Source organism: Notothenia rossii (assembly GCF_949606895.1).
Source record: "Notothenia rossii genome assembly, chromosome: 3".
NCBI lineage: Eukaryota > Metazoa > Chordata > Actinopteri > Perciformes > Nototheniidae > Notothenia > Notothenia rossii.
The window spans coordinates 26,958,752-26,980,005 of record NC_136901.1 but is presented as its reverse complement, the minus strand read 5'-3'; the positions used below and the strand labels follow the sequence as shown (position 1 = coordinate 26,980,005).

The window sequence follows — 21,254 nt, the reverse complement described above, 5'->3', positions numbered from 1 at the left end:
ATGCAGTTATAAGACGACAGAGCATGACAAAGGTTTACTGTATGTATAACTACTGATTTACAAGAAGACTGAAGTGTTTCATAAGTTTGTTCATCCCAAGATATACAAAATGATAGCGCCAAATTTCCCAATGGAGTTAGTTTGTACTAAACATTTCACTATTTTGCAGGGGTGTAAATGTTTATTTGTGATGAATAAATAAAATTGCCAGGTTGAAAATGCCAAAATGCACACAATAGGGTTGTTGTTGATCAAATATCTTTCTAGTTCTATATTTGTTGTTTTGGGATCTGCACTGTATATACAGTACAGTACTTTGGACTTGCACACATACATTTATATATATATTTATATTCATAGTTATTCATAATTGTATTCATATAAAGAGATTCACCTAATTATATTGCTGATATTTTATTATAGAGGAATTTATTATACATATTAACTCACATTCACGTTACGTTTTATTCTTATTTATCCTCGTGGGAACTCTCATCCATACTATCCTGTGTTTCAATCTTTTCCTGTTGCTGCTCTAACACCTGAATTTCCCTGAGGATCAACACAGGTTTATCTTATCTTATCTACTTGGCTAAGCCCCTGCACACCAGAATGCACATGCAATTGTGATTGCACTACATGGCCTGAAAATGGATGACGCATGCCTAAACTGAACTGTAATTGAATTTCTTCAAAAGAGGAATGGACTGATCACACAGAACATCATGAGGGTGGAACAGAAATCCAGCTTCACTCCAGCTAAGTAGTGGAAATCAGAACTCAAACCCATGAATGAGCCATGAGAGCTGTAGTTCTGCATGAAGACCCAGGAAGGAGATGAAGAAGAGCAAGAAGATGGACAGGATGAATTAAAAAAAAATCTTAAACACATACAGGCGGTATGGAGGATGTACGGTTGGCATGGAAACCATGAAGATGTGATACTCAAACATTATTCGCTCATGCTCCTCAGATCAGTCTCAGGTAGCACACTCACACGTGCACGTTAATGCATTTCTATCTATGTGACGCTGTTTGGGATTAAGCCATGTCACAAATCACATCATGCATACATTACTGCAGAACACCCACGCACGCACTCAAATGTACGTTCGCATGATGTATTGTGATCCCGAGCAGCTACTGTACGGTTATCCGCTGGGAGCGCAGAGGGGGGAGAAACAGGGGGAAGAGAGGATGGAAGAAGATGAGGAAAAAATGTAAGACGAGGAGAAAAAGATTGGCAGAAGAAGAGAGAAGTTGAAGGGTAGAAGAAGAGATTCAGAGAAGAAGAAGGAAGTAGAACAGAATAGCACGCATCACACCAGAAGGAATGAGATCAGGGGAGAGAAATAGAAGAGGGAGAAGAAGAAGGGGAAAGCACGAGGTGTGATGGAAGGAGAAGAAAGATGAAAGAAATAAGGAGGCTAACGAGATCTGATCTAGCACTACTACCACATCTCCTATTGGGTTAGTAGAGTAGAGCATGACAGATAGGAGCTGACACACACATGTACACACACATGTGAAGCGTCAGCAGTGTAGCACACAATCTGCACTCTTGCATGAGATTAAACACGCAGCGCTGTGTGATGGAGCACGGCAGCTAAGTCTCTCCTGCTTCTGACGGACGGAGAGAATCTAATGTAAAGCGGAAACGATGAGAGAATAGCCAATACTGCACGGAATAGTTGCAAATCCCTTATGTGATCCCTAATAACGCAGAGCAGTAGGAAACAAAGCAGCCCGTGAGCCATGATACTTGAAATAACATAGTCCAGATCTGCAACAGTGACAGAAGATAAACGCACTGAGCAGGGAAGAGAGAGTTGCTACATTAGATATGTTGATAGAATATAATCAAGAAGATTATTAGCAAATCAAATTCCACAGGACCCTTAGGTTTCTTTTCTTGGGCTTATATCCAGAGAAACATAATTATAATAAGAAGTATTCATATACCTCAGTCTGTATTGAACAGACCAAGCACTACTCAATTAAAACTTCAACCGCGTAAGGCCTTCATTATTCATGTTATTGATTAGACTTAACAGATGACAATTACTAATTTCTGTTGAAAGGGATGTTTCTATGCTTGTGGATTTTGTTATTTTTTCCTCTCAGTTGTGCATCTATTGCAATTGATGTGCTTATTCTTTGTTTAATGTAAATGCAGCCATTTCATTTTGTGTTATATACTGCATTGTACAAAGTAAAAAGGCTGCATTGCATGTACAAAACTAAATATAAGATATTGGTACTCCCTTCAAAAATTGGGAGTTAGGTACAAAAAAAGGAAAGGTTAAGTAGTTGGAGTAGAATAAAATGCTAATTAAGTGAATGAAAGGAACATTTCCCCTGCTTTTACCTTGATGAAAGTGACACAACAAAGCCTTTACTGTTCGAGACACAACCTTAATCTTCATATTGCCATATTTTGAGAAATATATCTTATATGTTCATTTTTGGAGATGGGGAGCATAAGTGCATTCTAGGCTGCTTTTTGGTGCCCTGTTGTTTCCCTCTCAGCCGTGTGTGTGCGAGACATGGTGGAGATCTCAGGAGGACATGACTGCACTTAACAGTTTTAAAGCGGGTGCAAGATAAAAAAGAGAGGAAAGAAGCGGAGGTTGTGCTTTAAAAATTAAAGGGCGTTTGCAAAACTGCTGTTTCTTTTACATCCTTTGCATTTGTGCTTATAAGTGTGAATTCTCTCTCTCTCTCTCTCTCTCTCTCTCTCTCTCTCTCTCTATATATATATATATATATATATATATATATATTTAACATAAACACATTCATAGCAATTTGCACATAATTAACATCTTTTACCCTCTTGCATAATAAATAAACAGAATGTGGTTCACAGTGGCATTATGGGGGGGGGGGGGGGGGGGGGGGATTGGAGGCTTAGCTGAAGATTTGAGGCTCATGACTTCAATCATAAGAGACAGAAAACATGGCACCAACTCCTTCAGCTATTTATACATTACAATCATGGGTAATTTATGTATGTTTTTAAACATTATGGCAGGATCCTGACCTGACAGTGTTTGGGGGTTGTGGTTCCAGAGGAATCACAGCGCATGAATCTGTGAGTCAGCTGAGGGTTTTCTGATGTGACTCGTTCATCATGGGTCAGGGCTTCGACAAAACACTTTGACTTTACGTAATGGATTATGTAACACCGTGTGTCGTCAGCCATTTTGAATCTTTCCAAGGAAGGTCCTGTTCTGATAAAGAAAAAGGGAATCTTCACTCGTATAATTATCGTTAATTTAAAATGCAGTTTGTCCTACAGGCATGAGGAACAGGCAGCTGTTACTCTGCATCTACTGTACTATCACCTTTTCTGTGCTTGTAAAACCACATGTTAATAGGCTTTGCAGCTGCAGTGCATTTATTTAGTTCTATTTTTCTGAGCTACAAAACATTTACAGTTTTCCAATTCGACCTTTTTGATGCAGTCTTGAACCCTTTTGACTATTTTCTTAGCATTCTATGCGTCATTAATCCCAGACTCTTTAGCTTGACAGAGTTACATCTTGAAGATGTCATAAAGCAGTTATCATGGTGATGGCTAAGATGCTTAATGGCTACCCTCCCTTGCCGATGTTGTTGTTGTGTTTCCGAAAATGTTCAAACTCTGTGGCGGCGAGTTCTTCCCCGGCTCCTTCCGCAAACCCTTTTAGCAGCTTTTAATTATATATCAGTATTTACAGCTCAAAGACGCACGGAACGATGGCTGGATGATAAATAAAGAAGTGGTTTGGCAAATATATAGAAAGAGAAGAAGAATGGAATAAAGAAAGAAACAAGCCAATTAATGTATTAACAAAGGATGTATAAGTCTGGAGGGACAGAAGGATGGAGAGATTAAAGAAAAGGACGCAGCAAAGGAAAAAGAAAGGAAGATTTTCAGAGGAAACGAGAGGTGAAGGGACCAGAAAGTCAGAAAGAAAGGGTAGAAAGTCAGAAACAGATAAAACACACAGGTCCACAGCCAGATATATACTCTTTATCACTCCTGTGCTTTATCATGTATGGGAAAATGAAATAATGAGCAGCAGGCACTCGTCCTTCCTTCTCTCCTTCCCTTGTTCTTTGATCCTCTCCCTTCTCGTCTATTGTCATGCATGTTTGAACACTGCTCATCCTTTATTTACGCTGAACCTGAGAGCTCAACGCAGTGCAAATTAAGAAAACATGTGCAAATACACACAACACGGGCAAATGAAGAAACAGCTTCATCGATTTGACGACACATTCAGAAAGATGGCCAGAAGAAGCTGAAGACAAAACGTCAACTGTTTTTAAGAGGACAGCCAAAAGTGACACACAAGGCTTGTTGCCATGGTTTGTGGCTTTTTAAGTTATTAAAGTGAGCTATGCATTGTTGTGATTGCATGACTCAGATATTTAAATAACAAACAAAAGGCTAACGCTAGGATTAAGAGACAAATATCTGCAATTATATCGGAATCTGTCAAAAAAAAGCCCCCAAAACGTACAGTTTAGGTAATTTTACAAAACCAATAGAGGACTTCTGTTGGGGAATAATTTGCTTAGGTATCTAACCTTTGACACAGTTCATCATTTTCTCTTCTCACTGTCTCTTTCCCATGGCATAGGTCTACGGCCTTGGGTATTGCTGCTATCTCTCTTAAGGAGGGGCAGCTTGGGCGCATTGTTGTTGCCAGCTTATGACCGAGCACAAGCTGACATGAGATAGTGTATTGTTCAGGGACATCTAGAAGCCCTTCTTTTATCTGGAACGTACTGTACTGTAGGTTCCCTGGCGCACATTCTTTTCTATGGACGCTCTAGTTAGATTCAGGGTCCATATTTGTTTGTCTCGCTGATAAAGAATGTTGATTATTACACTCTGAACTAGTTAAAACCTTGAACTACAGGAGAGTTCTTCAGAATTGATTGTGGCATCTCAACCATGTGGTCAACTCCTGGCCCGTGACATGTCTTGTGAATTCTCCGGCCGAAGCTCCAAATAAACAGTCAGTGTTTGCCATCAAAGCTCCAGCTCTCCTTGTGTCTCTGAGTCCTGACTCAAATTGCTTTAAAAGTTTCCCCCACAACTTCAATAACTTGATAAAACACAAACATAAAATGTGCATCCGAGGTGTGTGCGTCACTTGTTATTGTCCCCTGGAAACTGTTTGTGAGTTTCTTGCAGATCAATCCATTGTATTGCAAACTATCTAAAAGTATCATCTTTATTGTCAAAACCCAACACACATTTTTGTGTCTGCATGCTTATGAAAAACACCTCTAGATGGTTTCTGCATTAGTTTTTTTTTTTTAATTGTGTTTTCTTATATAAAAATGAAGGATATTATTTAGTTGAAAATATATTTAAACTACTTCAAGGTCTCTATGACGTTGTTCTGAAAAGCTCACCAAACATTTACATATGAGAATTAATCAGAATAATGTAAATTAAGCCATTGGTCCTCACACATATAGTTTGTTTGTGTGTGTGTGTGTGTGTGTGTGTGTGTGTGTGTGTGTGTGTGTGTGTGTGTGTGTGTGTGTGTGTGTGTGTGTGTGTGTGTGTGTGTGTGTGTGTGTGTGTGTGTGTGTGTGTGTGTGTGTGTGTGTAATGACACCTCAGTTTGATTGACTGCCATTAGCGGCTCAAGGTGAGGGCCTGTATGTGATGTATGCCATACGCTGCCAAGTTTGCATGCTTGCCAAAGGCTCTTACTCACACACTCTCACATAAACTCACTCCACACCACTCGAATGCTCGTCCTGCCCCCTGGCACAGGAAAAATGACCACTCCTCTCTTTCCCTCCTCTTAATCTCCATCACTCATTCATCCTCTTTCCCTCCTTCTCCACCCATGGTGCCAACTCTTGGCCGTTGTCTCCATTCATCCTTCCTTCCTCTCTCCTCCCTCTGGGCATCATTGCCTCTCATTCTCTCTCCTTCCACCTGCCCTTTCTCCTCCCTCTTGTTTTTTTCTCCCAGCAATTCATCTGTCTTTCTCCCTCCACCTGTCTCTCTCCATCCGTCTCACCCCCCCTTATTGGTCCATGCGTCTTTCCTCCTATCTCTATCCTGTTTTTCCTCATTTAAAGCCCGTCCCTCAGCCCATTCGTCTTTCTTTTCTCTGACATCTTCACTCTCCTCCCTTGGTCTATATGTCTTTTATCCTTCCCTCACTACACCTGCAGGATGTGTGTTTATAACCTGCAGTCAGTGGGATGTTGTTATACCTGACCATGAGAGAATGACACAAAGAAAATTGAATATGCAGCATCAAGGGCTACTGTAATAAAGCTACATTGAAAAGATATATAATGGAACACAAATGGTTATAAATAGGTTCTGTTTGTTTAACAGAAATAAAAAGGGCAGTTTGTGATTCAAGGAGGAGTTACATGTTGGAACTATTTATTGATGAAGAACATCTGTTCAACAGAAAAGCACAGCAACAAAATAACACTGTTTTAGTGTATCTGACTTTATTGCATTTCCATCCATATTTAGTACACATTTTGAGAAAAGTCTCAATAATCTGCAAATGAAGCAATGACTTAATAAGATGTTTACTATTATATGATGACAAAACAATTGTTAATTGACTTAAAATATAGCAAAATAGTTTTGGTTTTCTATAATAAAAACATATTTAAAAATGCTCAGACTTTAAGTCGAATAAAACTTGACTAAATTATTCAAAATAAGGTTGACTCAATGTGACGAGAACTGAGAAAGACAAATGATATAATATCTAATGGATGTTAGCCTAAATATTTACTAACGACAGTCAAACCTGAAAGAACAAAGGTTCTTCCTCCTCTTCCTCCTCCTCCTCATACCATGTCATGGTTCTGTCTCTTCTTTAATGCACCATAAATCCATGCACCATTATGAGCACAAAGCAGGACATTTTTAAATGCATCTCTCCTCCTTTCAATTTCTTTGTTTGTTTGTTTTCTCTCCTTCCTCAGCTCATCTCTCTCCAGTTTACCCTTCACATCTTATCCTCTGATCTATTTGTGTTTACTGACCATTAAAACTGAAAGACGTCTCTAAAATAAGCTTTATTGACAATGCGTTTATGGCACACTGAAGAAATCAATAATTTGGAGCAGACTAATAACTGCTCACTAGCAGCTGCTTATCAAAAGGGTGGAGACTTGTGTGTGTGTGTGTGTGTGTGTGTGTGTGTGTGTGTGTGTGTGTGTGTGTGTGTGTGTGTGTGTGTGTGTGTGTGTGTGTGTGTGTGTGTGTGTGTGTGTGTGTGTGTGTGCGTGTTTACAGTGTGTGTGAGTCTCTTTAAAGTCTGACCTTTTAAAAGCCAACTTTTTGAAGCCTCCTGCAAACACCCATTTGTCATCTGTTTTCAAGATGTATACACAGCAACAAGGAGAGAAAAGAGAATTGAAAGAAAATAAGGACCATGATGAAGTGAACAATGATAAAGATGGAGGGCAAACGATGAATTGGTCAGAAGAAGCAATGCAGCAAAAGAGAGGGAGCAATAGAGGGGAGAAGGAACGGATGGGAGAACGATAAGACGGTGGGGAACGATACATCATCCTGTAAAATGAAGAGGGAGACAGAAAAGATATCTGCGATTGGAAGAATAAAAGTGAGGAGACGACAGGGCAGAGGATGGATGGAGCTGATGTGGAGGGCAAAGAGAGATTAATAAAGGAGAGGAAAGACGAGTGAGAGATAGACGGAAGATGAGGACAGAGGGCCAGCTCAGGGCAGAATATGAGGATGGAGAGGAAGGGAGAAGGAAAGGAAAGATGATAGAGAGAAAGGATAAGGGAAAGACGGGGCATAAAGATGACATAGACAGTGTGTTAAATAGATGGAGAGAAGAAGAAGAGGAAAGTGTATTGGAAAGAGTAGTGAGAGGGAGGGTGAGAGATGGGAGTTGCGATGGAGAGCTTGTGTGAGTCACATCGTCCCCTCCCCAAGCTATTAGTGATTTAATCACTCTGACATCATTCAGCGTGTGTGTGTGTTGTGTGTTTGTGTGTGTATATCATACCAGATTACCCTGAGCTAGTGCAGTCAGGAACTGGCTCATCACTCTTCCACAGAAGCGTTCATTCACTCATCATGTTTCTTTTTTCAATCTATGGGCTGAGACCATAGGCTGTATCACTGTTGGGACCAACTTATGGAGGTGGTTATGGATCTAAATCCCTCAGTGATATTAGCGGTTTGATAAACTAAATAACTGATATAATATGAAAGACGTTTATACCCATGTGTTGCATGAGCAGTAAAACATTGCATTTTCAATTTGATATGAAAAAATACAGTTGAGAGCCATATGGGGAAGCTTTTAACCTCCTCTGTTAGAGCATAAACAACTCCAATGAACCTAGCAGCCAAGCTAACAAGCTTGCTAACTGACAGTCGACATGTAGTTAGCAAGTAACATGTAGCATGTAACATTAGCATGGTCAAGGATAGCAATAGACACAAACATTGTATAAGAATACTATGTATTCAATAACGATATGTTTACAATATAAATAAAGTAAAGAGAGAATAAAAAGAAGCTCAGACATTTCTAGCATGTCGTTGCTAGCACGTTAGCAACAAGCTACATTATGCTAGCTCACCAACTAGCCCTGAGTTTATTTATTACCACGCCAAGATTCTAGACCAAATATTTCACAAAGACGCACAAAATAATGCTGTTTGGCGACTTTCTGTGCCTTCAGGCAAGGCAAGGCAAGTTTATATATGTAACAGGGACAGTTATGTCTCATTTGTATATAATATATTATGTAAATATGTCTATATAATTACACAAAATCTGTGTTTATTCTTGTTTCATCTTGTGTTAATACCTGACGCAGTAGGACTCACATCAGTATGTGGAACTATAATTTTAGCGTGTACCCCTACGTTCCTTATGTATGTGACACTGTTCCCCTTTTTTTCGCGGGGTTCATGCATCGTTCTCCCCTTTTGATACTGATCTCTGTGGGAGAGGTAGGCGGCTCTTCAGCCAGAAGCAATTTCCGTGTTTTAGTGTCGACTTTATGCACTTTAAGTTACTTTTTATTACTTATTTTTGTTGTAGTGTCTCACGGGTGTTCACAATGTATTTCTGTGTTGTTTAATTTGTATAGGGGCACGTTAAAGAGAGTACTGACTGGAGAAATGTTTTCTTTCTGTCGCTGTTTCGTCAGGTATGTTGTGTTACTTTTTACGTTATGCCCTTTTGATACTGATCTCTGTGGGAGAGGGGCACGTTAAAGAGAGTACTGACTGGAGAAATGTTTTCTTTCTGTCGCTATTTCGTCAGGAGTGAAAATAAATGTACATCCTGAATGAAGCTACACGTCTGGGTCGTCGTCTTTCTACACAACACAACGCAGAGTCAGACACAGCCGGTCACACTTGGTGCCGTGACGACCCGTTGTATCCGCGACCAGCGCCGTCTGGTCCCCGGGGTAAAGCTACTGCCCACCGGCGGGAAGAAGGAAAGACTGGAGTGTGTGTTTTTTTTTCCCCCTCTCTTGCTGCGACCGCAGGTGCGTTAAAGGGACAGTGTACATATTCAAATTGAGAGATGCACTGAGTCTGAGAGGACACTTATCACTGAGTATATCTGTCTATCTGTGTTTTATCATTTTATTTTATTTTAGTGTTTTATCTCTTGTGGGTGGCTTTAAACTGTGTTTTGATTGCTTTGTGGGATTTTTTTGTTGTTGTCATTAACAATATGGATGTTAGTGGGCATGATGTCACATTTGGGTTGGGGAGGGGCCAGCGACTTAAAGGTAGTGAAAGATTTGGGTTCGCTAGTGATTTCAACCCGACATTAATACCTGCTGCAAGCTCCACACCTATTATGCAGCCAGACCGTAAACTTACACAAGTAGTATCTGTTGAAGCTTTTGGGGAAATGATAACAAGTTTGGCTAAACAGATAGGTGAGAACATATCAAGCACCATGCACCAGCCCAGTGCTGCCCAGCCTCAGTCTCCCACCAATCCACACCCGTCCCACCAGGCTGATTTGTCTCAATTGAAGGTTGTGGTGCAGTCAGACACCAAGGCTCCGCCTTACTTCAGGGGTGATCGTGCTGATGTATTTTCTATTCATGAATGGGAGGACATGATGAGATGTTACCTGAATAGAGTGAAATGTGACACTCACGTAGAAAGGTTTGATCTGATTATGTCAAGACTAACAGGTAAAGCCAGGGATGTGGTGAAAGTGTCAATCCGCAGCCGACCTGACTTGAGTGCGACCGACCTGCCCACAGCTGTGTTTGACATATTAAAGGGTAACTTTAGTGAGCTGTCATACTCTAACTTGCCCATGAAAGATTTTTACGGCACTGTTCCACGTGCTGGTGAAAGTGCTATGGACTATTGGATACGCCTTAACAAGTCAATAGATGCTGCGGACGAGTGCCTCCGGAGGCGAGGTAAATGTGTAGATGACCCCAGTGCAGAAGTGGTCTTGATGTTCATTAATCACTGTCCTGACCCCAGTCTCGCCATATCATTCCAACTGAAGGCACCTGAGCGGTGGACCACGGCTGAGGTTCAGGAGCGTCTGGACGCCCATATGAGAAATGTGAGAAAAACAGCAGCGCAGTCTCATAATGTGGTGGGTCTGTCAGTTTATAGTCAGAGCCCTGTGACTGATTCTTTTCGCCCTGTCAATCTGGGGATGTCTCAGGCCTCATTAGCGCACCAACCAGACCCCCCTCCCAACTCTCTACCGGCCACTGCCCTTGCTTACAGTCAGCCTCAGCCAGACCATGCTAGGGTGAGTCCCCAAGTTTCCCCCTTATCCCTGCCTCTCTCTGCTGTCTCTGACCCAGCCCCTACCACCGTCAACCCACCTACTACCGACGCTGGTGTTCAACAGGTAGTTGCAATGTTTGACAGAGTTCTGGCTATGTGCAACGCTTCCCTTACAACCAGTCAAAGGCCAGACTACCATCAGCCAGGTAACCACCAACAAGCCCACCGTCAGAATGGTCAGCCAGGCAACCACCAACAAGTCCACCGTCAGAATGGTCGACCCCGTTACCAGCAGGCATCTGAGTCCTTTCCATGCAAGGTTTGTGGCTCCAGGGACCATTCAACCCATGCACACTGCAGGCTTTACAGATTATGCCTTAACTGCTTCAGTCCTGGTCACATAAGAAATCAGTGCCCACAGGCCTCTCCTTCCTCAGCCATGCCACCTTCTCCCTCCAATGCTGGTTTAAACTAGCCCGCCCGTGCAGTGAGAGGGATAGCATGGGCGGCACTAGTGACACCCTCAGTGAGGAAAATGACTTAAGATCAACATATGTGAACTGCTGTAGTAATCTTCCTGATGACAAAACTGTGATTGCTGTGGGTTCACATAGAGTTGAAGGAGCCAATGACTTGTTTTATACCCCAGTGTTAGTAGGGGGTCAGTCAACTTTAAGGGGGATGCTTGATTCAGGGAGCATGTCATGCACACTCAGCGAAGAGGCAGAGTCCAATCTTAGAGCTGCTGGTGTCCTCCCTTGTCCTCAGCCTGTGCCAGAGAAGGTGGTCCTAGTTGGCTGTGGTGGCCTTATGACACAACCCAGATGTATCTATGACCTGGAGATTGAGGTTTACGGTTCTAAATTCATTGTGCCAACTTTCCTTGTCCCAGGGCAGAGAGACGAACTCATTATTGGTAGCAACGTCATCAGGCCCATATTACAGAGGATGAAGTCTGATGAGAAGTACTGGGAGCTCATCCAGTCCAACACCTCAGACCCCGACTGTGAGCAGTTTCTTCAGTTGCTCAGCTGCATCACTCGTTGGTCTGGTCCTGAACTGCCTGACAAGGTTGGCACGGTCAAGCTACGGCAAGCTATCACTCTAGCACCACAGAAGGAGTATCTGGTGTGGGGAAAGCTACCTGGCAGTGTTCCTGTGTCCCCTGGGAGCACTGTCATTGTGGAGCCCACCTCCTCCCGTTCAGCCCCCAAAGACATTATTGTGGGACGGGTTGTGGCACCCATGTGGGGAGATCGTTGGGTCCCTATGAAGGTCCTTAACCCAACCAAGAGTCCCGTGACACTACGCCGCAATGCTAAAGTGGCCGATGTGTTTACTTGTGTCGCGATGGAAGACCTTCCCCTCTCTCAGGGTGTGAATAGGCCACAGACCAGTCAGGCAGCTGACCCTCCTCCCAACTCAGATGCCAGCTCTACCCACACTCAGCAGCTTAAAGACTGTGGATTGGCAGACATCGACCTCGAAGGCTGTGCGGTGTCAGATGAATGGAAAAAGAGACTCTCTGAACTGTTGCTCACTTACCAGGATGTCTTCTCCAAAGACAAGCTGGACTGTGGGGAAGCGAAAGAGTTCGTCCACCGGATTCATCTCACTGATGATCACCCCTTCAGGCTACCCTATCGCCGTGTCCCTCCAGCACACTATCACAAACTGAGAGAGGTGCTGTCTGAGATGGAGTTGAAAGGCATCATCAGTAAATCAGTCAGTGAGTATGCATCGCCGCTGGTCCTTGTCTGGAAGAAGTCAGGAGAGTTAAGGATCTGCACTGACTTTCGCTGGCTTAATGCCAAGACCGTCAAGGACGCCCACCCGCTGCCTCACCAGGCCGACTGTCTTGCTGCCCTTGGTGGAAACGCCTTTTTCAGCACCATGGATCTCACATCGGGGTTCTACAACATCCCCCTCCATGAGTCTGACAGGAAGTACTCGGCATTCACAACACCCTTAGGCCTGTATGAGTACAACAGACTTCCCCAAGGTCTTTGCAACAGTCCCGCGTCCTTTATGCGGATGATGATGAGTGTGTTTGGTGATTTGAACTTCTCCAGCCTCCTCTGTTATTTGGACGACCTGCTTGTCTTTGCTCCATCCGAGGAGGAAGCCCTGAAACGGCTGGAGACTGTCTTCTCGCGGCTCAGAGCCAACAACCTGAAGCTGTCTCAGAAGAAGTGCTACTTCCTTCGCAGGACTGTGGGGTTTCTGGGTCACGTGATAGACAGCAGTGGCGTCTCAGTCGACCAAGAGAAGGTGAGGGTCATCTCAGCTTTCGGGAAGGAGGATCTCATGAACGACGACGGTTGCACCCCATCTCAGCGGAAGGTCAGGTCTTTCCTCGGGATGGTGCTGTATTATCAACACTTCATTCCTGGCTGTTCTTCCATCGCAAAGCCACTCTACGCCTTAACTGCAGGGCAGAAGAGGAAAGCCAAGGGCTCTTTCGGTCGGAGAAGAGCTGGCACCTTTCGAGAACTGACTCCTCAGGATTGGACCCCTGCCTGTGAGAAGGCATTTGATGATCTGAGACACGCACTCCTCAACAGCGTGGTGCTGGCACACCCAGACTTTGATAGGCCTTTCATCCTCTCCACCGATGCTTCCCTTGATGGTCTGGGTGCTGTACTGTCCCAAATTTCTGCTGGTGAGGAGAAGGCAAGACCCATCGCCTTTGCAAGCAAAACTCTCAGTCGCAGCCAGCTCAATTATCCTGCACACAGACTGGAGTTCTTGGCTCTAAAGTGGGCGGTTTGTGAGAAGTTTAGCCACTGGCTCAAGGGTCACAGATTCACCGTCTGGTCAGATAACAATCCTCTCACATATATCATGACCAAGCCGAAACTTGACGCCTGTGAGCAGCGGTGGGTTGCTAAGTTGGCTCCGTATTCCTTCGAAATCAAACATATTCCCGGCAGGTTGAACGTGGTGGCGGATGCCCTCAGCAGAGACCCTTTCGTGAAACCTTTGAGGGAACGGTTGCTGCGTGAACCCTACTTGGAGCTACTGGACCAGGTCTGTGACGTCAGTGATGGGTCTGTGCAAGATGCCTTCCGCCTCACCTGCCAACCACAGTCACTGGAGGGTCCATCTCACTCTGACGCCATTGAAGGTTCAATGTCTGAGGATGAGGTCTCTTCTCTTCTTTCCTCCTTGGACGAGTGGGACTCTGCTCCTAGGGAGCGTGCAGCCTCCCTGGTTGATCACCTCACCACCTTTGAACCACCTGGCCAGGACACGTTGCATTCCCTATCTCTTTCTGAGCTGCAGTCACACCAGCAACAGGACCCAGTAATTTCCAGGGTCGCTCTCTATGTCGACAGGAAGCGCAGGCCTTCCAGACGGGAACGCTACAATGAGAGTCAGCCGACTCTGAGAGTCTTGAAGCAGTGGGATAAACTGACTCTTCTGAATGGCGTCCTCTACAGGGTCACGAAAGATCCCTTGACTAGACAGAAGAGGTCCCAGTTCGTGGTGCCGGAGTCGCTAAAGGCAGATGCATTATCTGGTGTTCACGACCATGCTGGCCATCAAGGTCAGCCCCGCACACTGTCTCTGGCCCGCCAGCGTTTCTTCTGGTACGACATGGAGAAGGATGTCCGCAATCATGTGAAGCACTGCCACAGATGTGTTCTCAGCAAGACTCCTGAACCTTCCGCAAGAGCCCCACTGGAGAGCATTAAGACCTCTGCCCCTCTGGAGCTTGTGTGCATCGACTTCTGGTCAGCTGAAGACCGTCACAACAAGTCTGTGGATGTTCTTGTGATCACCGATCACTATACAAAGTTGGCACATGCTTTCCCCTGCCAGGATCAGACAGCTAAGAGAGTAGCCAAGAAGCTGTGGGACAACTTTTTCTGTGTTTATGGCTTCCCTCAGCGCCTTCATTCTGACCAGGGAGCAAACTTTGAAAGTGAGCTGATTGCTGAGCTCTTGCAGTTGTCAGGGGTTGACAAGTCCCACACCACACCTTACCACCCTATGGGGAACGGCGGCACAGAGAGGTTCAACCGCACCCTGGGCAACATGTTGAGGTCTCTACCACTTCGCTCCAAACAGAAGTGGCCGCAGATAATACAGACAATGACTTTCGTGTACAATTGCACTGTCCATGAGACCACTGGGTTCGCGCCCTTCTATTTGATGTTCGGGAGAATCCCAAGGCTGCCAGTGGACCTTCTGTTCAGGAATGTACTTCATGATGTGACTGTGTGTGACTACAATGCCTACGTGAAATCCCTCTTGGAAGACCTGCACTGTGCCATGGCACTGGCCCAGAAAAACTGCACAGCGGAGCAGAGACATCAGAGTGACCAGTATAACAAACGGGTCAGGGGCCAACCTCTGTCTGTCGGTGACCAGGTGCTGCTGGCGAACAAAGGCGCCAAGGGAAAATGCAAGCTTTCTGACAAGTGGATGCCTGTTGTGCACACTGTGGTGGCCTCAAAACCAGCCCTCCATATCTACCGGATCAGGGATCCAGAGGGACATGAGCGTGTTGTTCACCGAAACCTGCTGCTGCAAGTCAACTTCCTTCCGCTGGAGGAGGCCTCGGATGGTGAAGATGATGCTCCTGTGCCCGCACCTACCCCTAGCATGACCGATACCGCTCCGGCATCTGATTGGCATGGGACAGAGGTGTCCGAGTTAGACACAGCAGCTGCAACAGCTGGGCCATCCCTAGCTGGTTCCCTCTCGGATGTTGACGGGGAGGATGGCCGCACCGCCTCATGGGTCCTTGAGCAGTCCCCTTTTGATGACTCTGTTCATCCAGACCACCCACCACCTCCTTCTGTGTTGGTCACCCCCGTTTCTAGTGACCCTGCAACTGCTGTAGAGACCCCAATGGCTTTCCCAGCTCCTCTGCCACAACGGCCCCCTGCCAATAAGCGTCAAGCATCACATGTAGATGGCCAGGTTACCTCACGATTCGGCAGAGTCATTAGACCTGTGCGCCGCTTCATTGAGTCCATGGCACAACTTGAGTCCCTTCTTGAGGGTTGAGATAAGGCCGCGTGCTGTTATTAATGTGTGAAATGTGGCGTGTTAGCCATTATTTGTGCTCTGGTGATATACTGCTGTATTGAGCCTTTTTTTATTTTATTTTTCGCTCATCCACATCGTTTGGCCAGGGTGTGGGGTGTAAACTGCACCTCACCTTGTCTGTAGAGTACTGTGGGTTCTTGCTGGGCCCAAGCGAGTCCCTCATTCTCTTATCCTTTAGGTAGGAAGCTCTTATTGCTGTTTCATATGGTTTTGTTGCTTGTTGTAATGGCCAGTGTGTTTATATGTGGATTGTTTTGCGACCCAGAATTTTGCATAATTCTAGCGGGGTGAGTGTAACAGGGACAGTTATGTCTCATTTGTATATAATATATTATGTAAATATGTCTATATAATTACACAAAATCTGTGTTTATTCTTGTTTCATCTTGTGTTAATACCTGACGCAGTAGGACTCACATCAGTATGTGGAACTATAATTTTAGCGTGTACCCCTACGTTCCTTATGTATGTGACACTGTTCCCCTTTTTTTCGCGGGGTTCATGCATCGTTCTCCCCTTTTGATACTGATCTCTGTGGGAGAGGTAGGCGGCTCTTCAGCCAGAAGCAATTTCCGTGTTTTAGTGTCGACTTTATGCACTTTAAGTTACTTTTTATTACTTATTTTTGTTGTAGTGTCTCACGGGTGTTCACAATGTATTTCTGTGTTGTTTAATTTGTATAGGGGCACGTTAAAGAGAGTACTGACTGGAGAAATGTTTTCTTTCTGTCGCTGTTTCGTCAGGTATGTTGTGTTACTTTTTACGTTATGCCCTTTTGATACTGATCTCTGTGGGAGAGGGGCACGTTAAAGAGAGTACTGACTGGAGAAATGTTTTCTTTCTGTCGCTATTTCGTCAGGAGTGAAAATAAATGTACATCCTGAATGAAGCTACACGTCTGGGTCGTCGTCTTTCTACACAACACAACGCAGAGTCAGACACAGCCGGTCACATATATTCAGGATGAATTATAGAATTTAAAAAAAGATTTTAAAGGTTAATGCCGAAATGCAATCAAATACTGATTACAATAAAGTTCTTCTTTGTTATATTCAGGTTCTGATGTATTGTGTTGCACAGTGTGATCAAGTCGGGTATTTTACAGCCAAAATCTAGCTATGGAATGAGAACACAGAGAATAACAGACTTTTGATTGGATTCTGTTATTATCACCACCCACACGCAGCGATAAAAAGATTTTACAGTCAAAATTGCTTCATTTAAATTCAACCACCTACCCTTTCTCTTCAAATTGAATTCCTACAAAAATGTTATCCCAGTACTTAGGCTCTGATTACAACTGATTTCTATTCCCCACTTTTTTGCAATTAGAATATTTCTGCTGTTGTAGAAACTGACCGGTGCTTGTCTTGTATACTGAACAAGAGTTTGGTTAGCTCCGCCACGGGACATCACCAGATGGTCTGAGGATGCATCATCATTTCTCTTCATTAGTTTGATACTGCCATCAGAGCAGCATCCATTCATGCACACACACACAGAGGTCACTGCTCTAATTTGTAAATGCCCTCAGACCATTGAGAGGGTGTGTGGTTAAAATTGTTGGACCATACATACAGTAAGCTAAGATGAGGATAAAAGCAAGAACGCGTAAAAAGAGAGGGCAGACAGACAGATTTGACTCTCTAAGAATTCTCAAGGATGTGAATGGACAGAAAAAGTGAATTCAAAGTCAAGAAACAAATAAGAAGAACTTGAATCCTGTTAATTATTAATGAAGTCATCAGATGGTTACTTGATAAATCCAAAATACCAAAAATGATGCGGAAACTTTTTGTTAAACCAATACATGTTTAGTTTTAAACCTAACCTGGCCTCTAAATAGTAAGGATAACCAAAACAAATTGTATCTTGGTTGTTTGGAAGTTTTGGACCAATCAAACGTCAAGTTGTGAAGGGAATTTATGTTTGTCATTATTGTATAGATTACATTTTTGATTTATTAATTGCAAAACAAAACAATAGTAAGCTGGAAATATTTCCCTGTTAGGGATTCCTGAATTTGAAGAAGCCATCCCATTTCAGTAAGGCTGCTTGAAAGTATTTGAAAACTGGCAGTAAAGTGGCAGTCAAACTATGAAAATGGAAAAGTGGTATTCCCACTGACCCACCCTGGAACGGTTACACCAGTTGGTCAGTGAACTCAGCACTGAGCCTCTAATGTGGTCTTGGCGTGGTAGGGCCGGTGGAGCAGGGAGGGAGGCCCCGGGCAGATGTGGAGCAGGCAGTAAGGGGGGTATAGAGAGGGTCTGTAATTATGGGCATGGCGGGGCAGGGGCGGCCTGTTGCTGCAGCTCCCGGTAGGTCTCTGAGCTGTGATTACAGGGTGTGCGAAGGCCGAGGGAGGGGTGATAACAGGGATGCAAAAGTCAGTGTGTGCATGTTCTTGTGGGTGCTGACCATAGGGTGTGTGCATGCTTGGCAGAGAAAAATAGCTGGGACTGCAATAATAAAAAAAAAAACCCAAGGGGAAGATTCAGGGGTAAGAAGTCCAAAACGGGAGAGCAGAGAGAGAAACAGGGAGTGACAGGGATGCTAAATAGCAGAATTGTATAACAAAGAGACGGAGTCACCGAGGGGAAGAGGAAACAGCAATACCACGGGGGAAGAAAAACAGACAGACACAGACAGAGGCGGCATTTAAAAGTTATTGCTGCTTCAACGGAAAGCTGTTTTGTATTTCAGCAACCTCTATATACCTGTCCAAAGCACTACTGTATAATTCTTAACTGTTACTTTAACAGTCAGATTTTTGGCTTCGTCTTTAGAGCCACAAACCAATAGACTGTTTAACAGCAGCGCTGCGAGACAGAGGCAGAAAGATAGAGGAGCCAGAGGCGAGGATTAAAAATGGGTTAAAAATTGTGCTTAGAAAAAGCCAGAGGTGCTCTGCGGGCGGGAGGCGCTGTCAGTCAAATTACTGTAGTAAGGCTGAAAACATCAATGGGCAAACAACAGACGGTTGCTGCCACATTGATTTCAAACATAATACACACAGGCTCACACACATGAAGAGGAAAGGACACACACAGGGACAGCTTCAAAAGTTGTTGAAGATGTTGACTTAAGCTTCTTAACTTTGACTGCTCTGACATTAAAGAGGATGAAGAGAAATAGAGAAGAGGGAGGGCAGAGGAAGAGAACAAGACACTTGAGAGGCATGAAGGAGGAGAAACAGAAAAGAGAAGAAGAGGAAAGGAGGATGAAAGCATGTGTGCTCTCCATCTCGCTTTTCATTCAGCCTGTTTTTATCTCTCCCTGACCTCAGCCTTTCTATCCCCCTTGCAGACCATGACTATACGGAAATGCGATTTGACTCTTTAATCTTCATAATCCATTTGGACAAACAATGTTTTCCTTTTCTAATTAACGGGTAAACAATGGTTGTGTGTCTCACGAGTCACGAACGCACACACTCAATGGCAAAGTCACCAAGGATTGCTTGGTTTGCGGCAGCTACACCTGCACAAATACAACCAAAATATGTGCTGTTTATTCCTCAAAGCATCGGCGAAGGGTGAAATAAAGCACTAACTTTGCCTTGGTGCTCCTGTGCTTTTTGCATATATTTAAATTAGGTACAATTAGGAGCAAAACTGGCCCCTTTCTATGGAAATTCACCTTTTTGCAAAAACAATCCAATTGCTGGTTACAATTAAATGAATAGGGTCTTTAGAAAGTTGGTAGTAACTGAAGCAAACTTATAAGGGGGGGTCAAGCCCACACTTTCCAGCAATAATGGCTTTGTCTAACAACGGTTCCTCTCCCTCACACTTAAATGACTTTGACGGTCAGAAGCTAGAAGTCAGAAATCTATTTTATTATTTGTATCTCTGCCATTGTTCTGCTTATGTGTTATTGGCACAAAAGGTAACGTTTATATTTTCCAACGTCGATAACTTTATGTTTATGATATCATGACTGCAATTTCTCCTGTGAATCTGAACTTGAGACACATTGAAGCGGCTTCATATGATGCACGGTTCATGATGCTATCAGCAGCCGCAATCCATTCTCTGTGATTTCACTGGCAAAGTGGCATCTTTGGAATCTCACGATAAATGTGAGATGGCAAATCAATGAAAGAACATAGGAAGAAAGAAAAATTGTCCATAGTTATCGTACGGCTCTTCGCATTTCATAGTTCAGTGCAGACACATGACAGTAGAAAAACAAATCCATAGAAAAACGGCGAATCAAAAACCTCCTTTTCTTCTCCCATCATTACTCCCTTTTGTTCTTTATCTTTCTTTCCATTGTTGCGTCTCTTTCAATGTCTAATCTTTGTTTTGCTTACAATGAGAGGGATCGAAAGTTGCTAAGGCAACAAATAAGGAAAGAACTTAAAAAAAGAAAAACCAAATCATCCAGAGGCGGATGAGACAAAAAGAGGGAGAGGGGGAGTTGAAAGAGTTTATTTGCCCATTAGCAGGATGCTATTTGAACCTGAAGGGATGTGGGATGTGTGGAGGAGAAGACATCCGAGAATGCAATGCAACTGCCGGGAGTGGGAACTGGCCTGGAGAGCACAGTAAATACAGTATGTACACAATGTTCTATAAAGACATTTTTGAACTGTACTCTGGCTCAAGTGTACACTTTAAATACTGATGAGTAAGCTTAAAGATGGTAATTGTCATGTAATTGACAAATAGCAAGTGGATCAATAACACCTTAAATCATTGTATATATCATTTAAATAATAAAGGAGCTACTCAATCTCAAAGAAATAGCACAGAACGTTACAAAACAGAAAATAAAGTACAAGTCAAAAGGGATACAAATTACAAAACAGGATCACAGATGTTAACTAAGAAGTTTATCACTCACTTTGATGATGTATACAAATATCATATCATCAATAATATAAAAAATATCTAGGAAATATTCATTGCATTTAGGATCAATGTCTGTATTACTTTCAGTAATATCAGGGAATAAAAATACACTAAGAAGCAACTTCTGAATGGCCTCAGATTTGCAAGGTACATTACCAGAGGCTGTTTTAAACCGTGTAAGAGGTTTAAGGCTGGATATTCTCAAACACAAACTCAGTGCATCAATATTCCCAGCAGGAAGCCTACTGTATGCATACTAACCAACCAGACTGCATGCTGCGTTTGTGACAAATATCAAACCGCCCACACTTTTAGGGTACGAGAATCATGCTAACCAGCTCACAAACAACCTTATTATAACATGTTGGTAGCATTAAACATGTTTCCACTGTATGATTGGTTAAATACAACATTACCAAAGCACAGCGCGTTTATTATGGAGTGTCCTCTGTCACATTTTTAAAAGAAAGCGTGCTCAGACTTTCATCACAATGACATTGAAGAATAAAATCCAAGCTCTCTGAACACGTTTAATGTCAATATGGTGATAAACAGTTTATTAAGAAGAAGAG

General features: G+C 43.5%; 1 protein-coding gene and 1 long non-coding RNA gene across 3 annotated transcripts in view; one reads left to right on the top strand and one right to left on the bottom strand.

The window, feature by feature from the left end:
* Positions 1 to 21,254, bottom strand: part of slc8a4b (solute carrier family 8 member 4b) — a 105,047-nt gene that overhangs the window by 24,342 nt on the left and 59,451 nt on the right. The window lies entirely within an intron of this gene.
* On the top strand, positions 8,741 to 9,335 carry LOC307031959. Its single transcript, XR_013806125.1, has 2 exons — positions 8,741 to 9,189; positions 9,306 to 9,335. It is a non-coding gene; the product is annotated as an uncharacterized lncRNA (long non-coding RNA).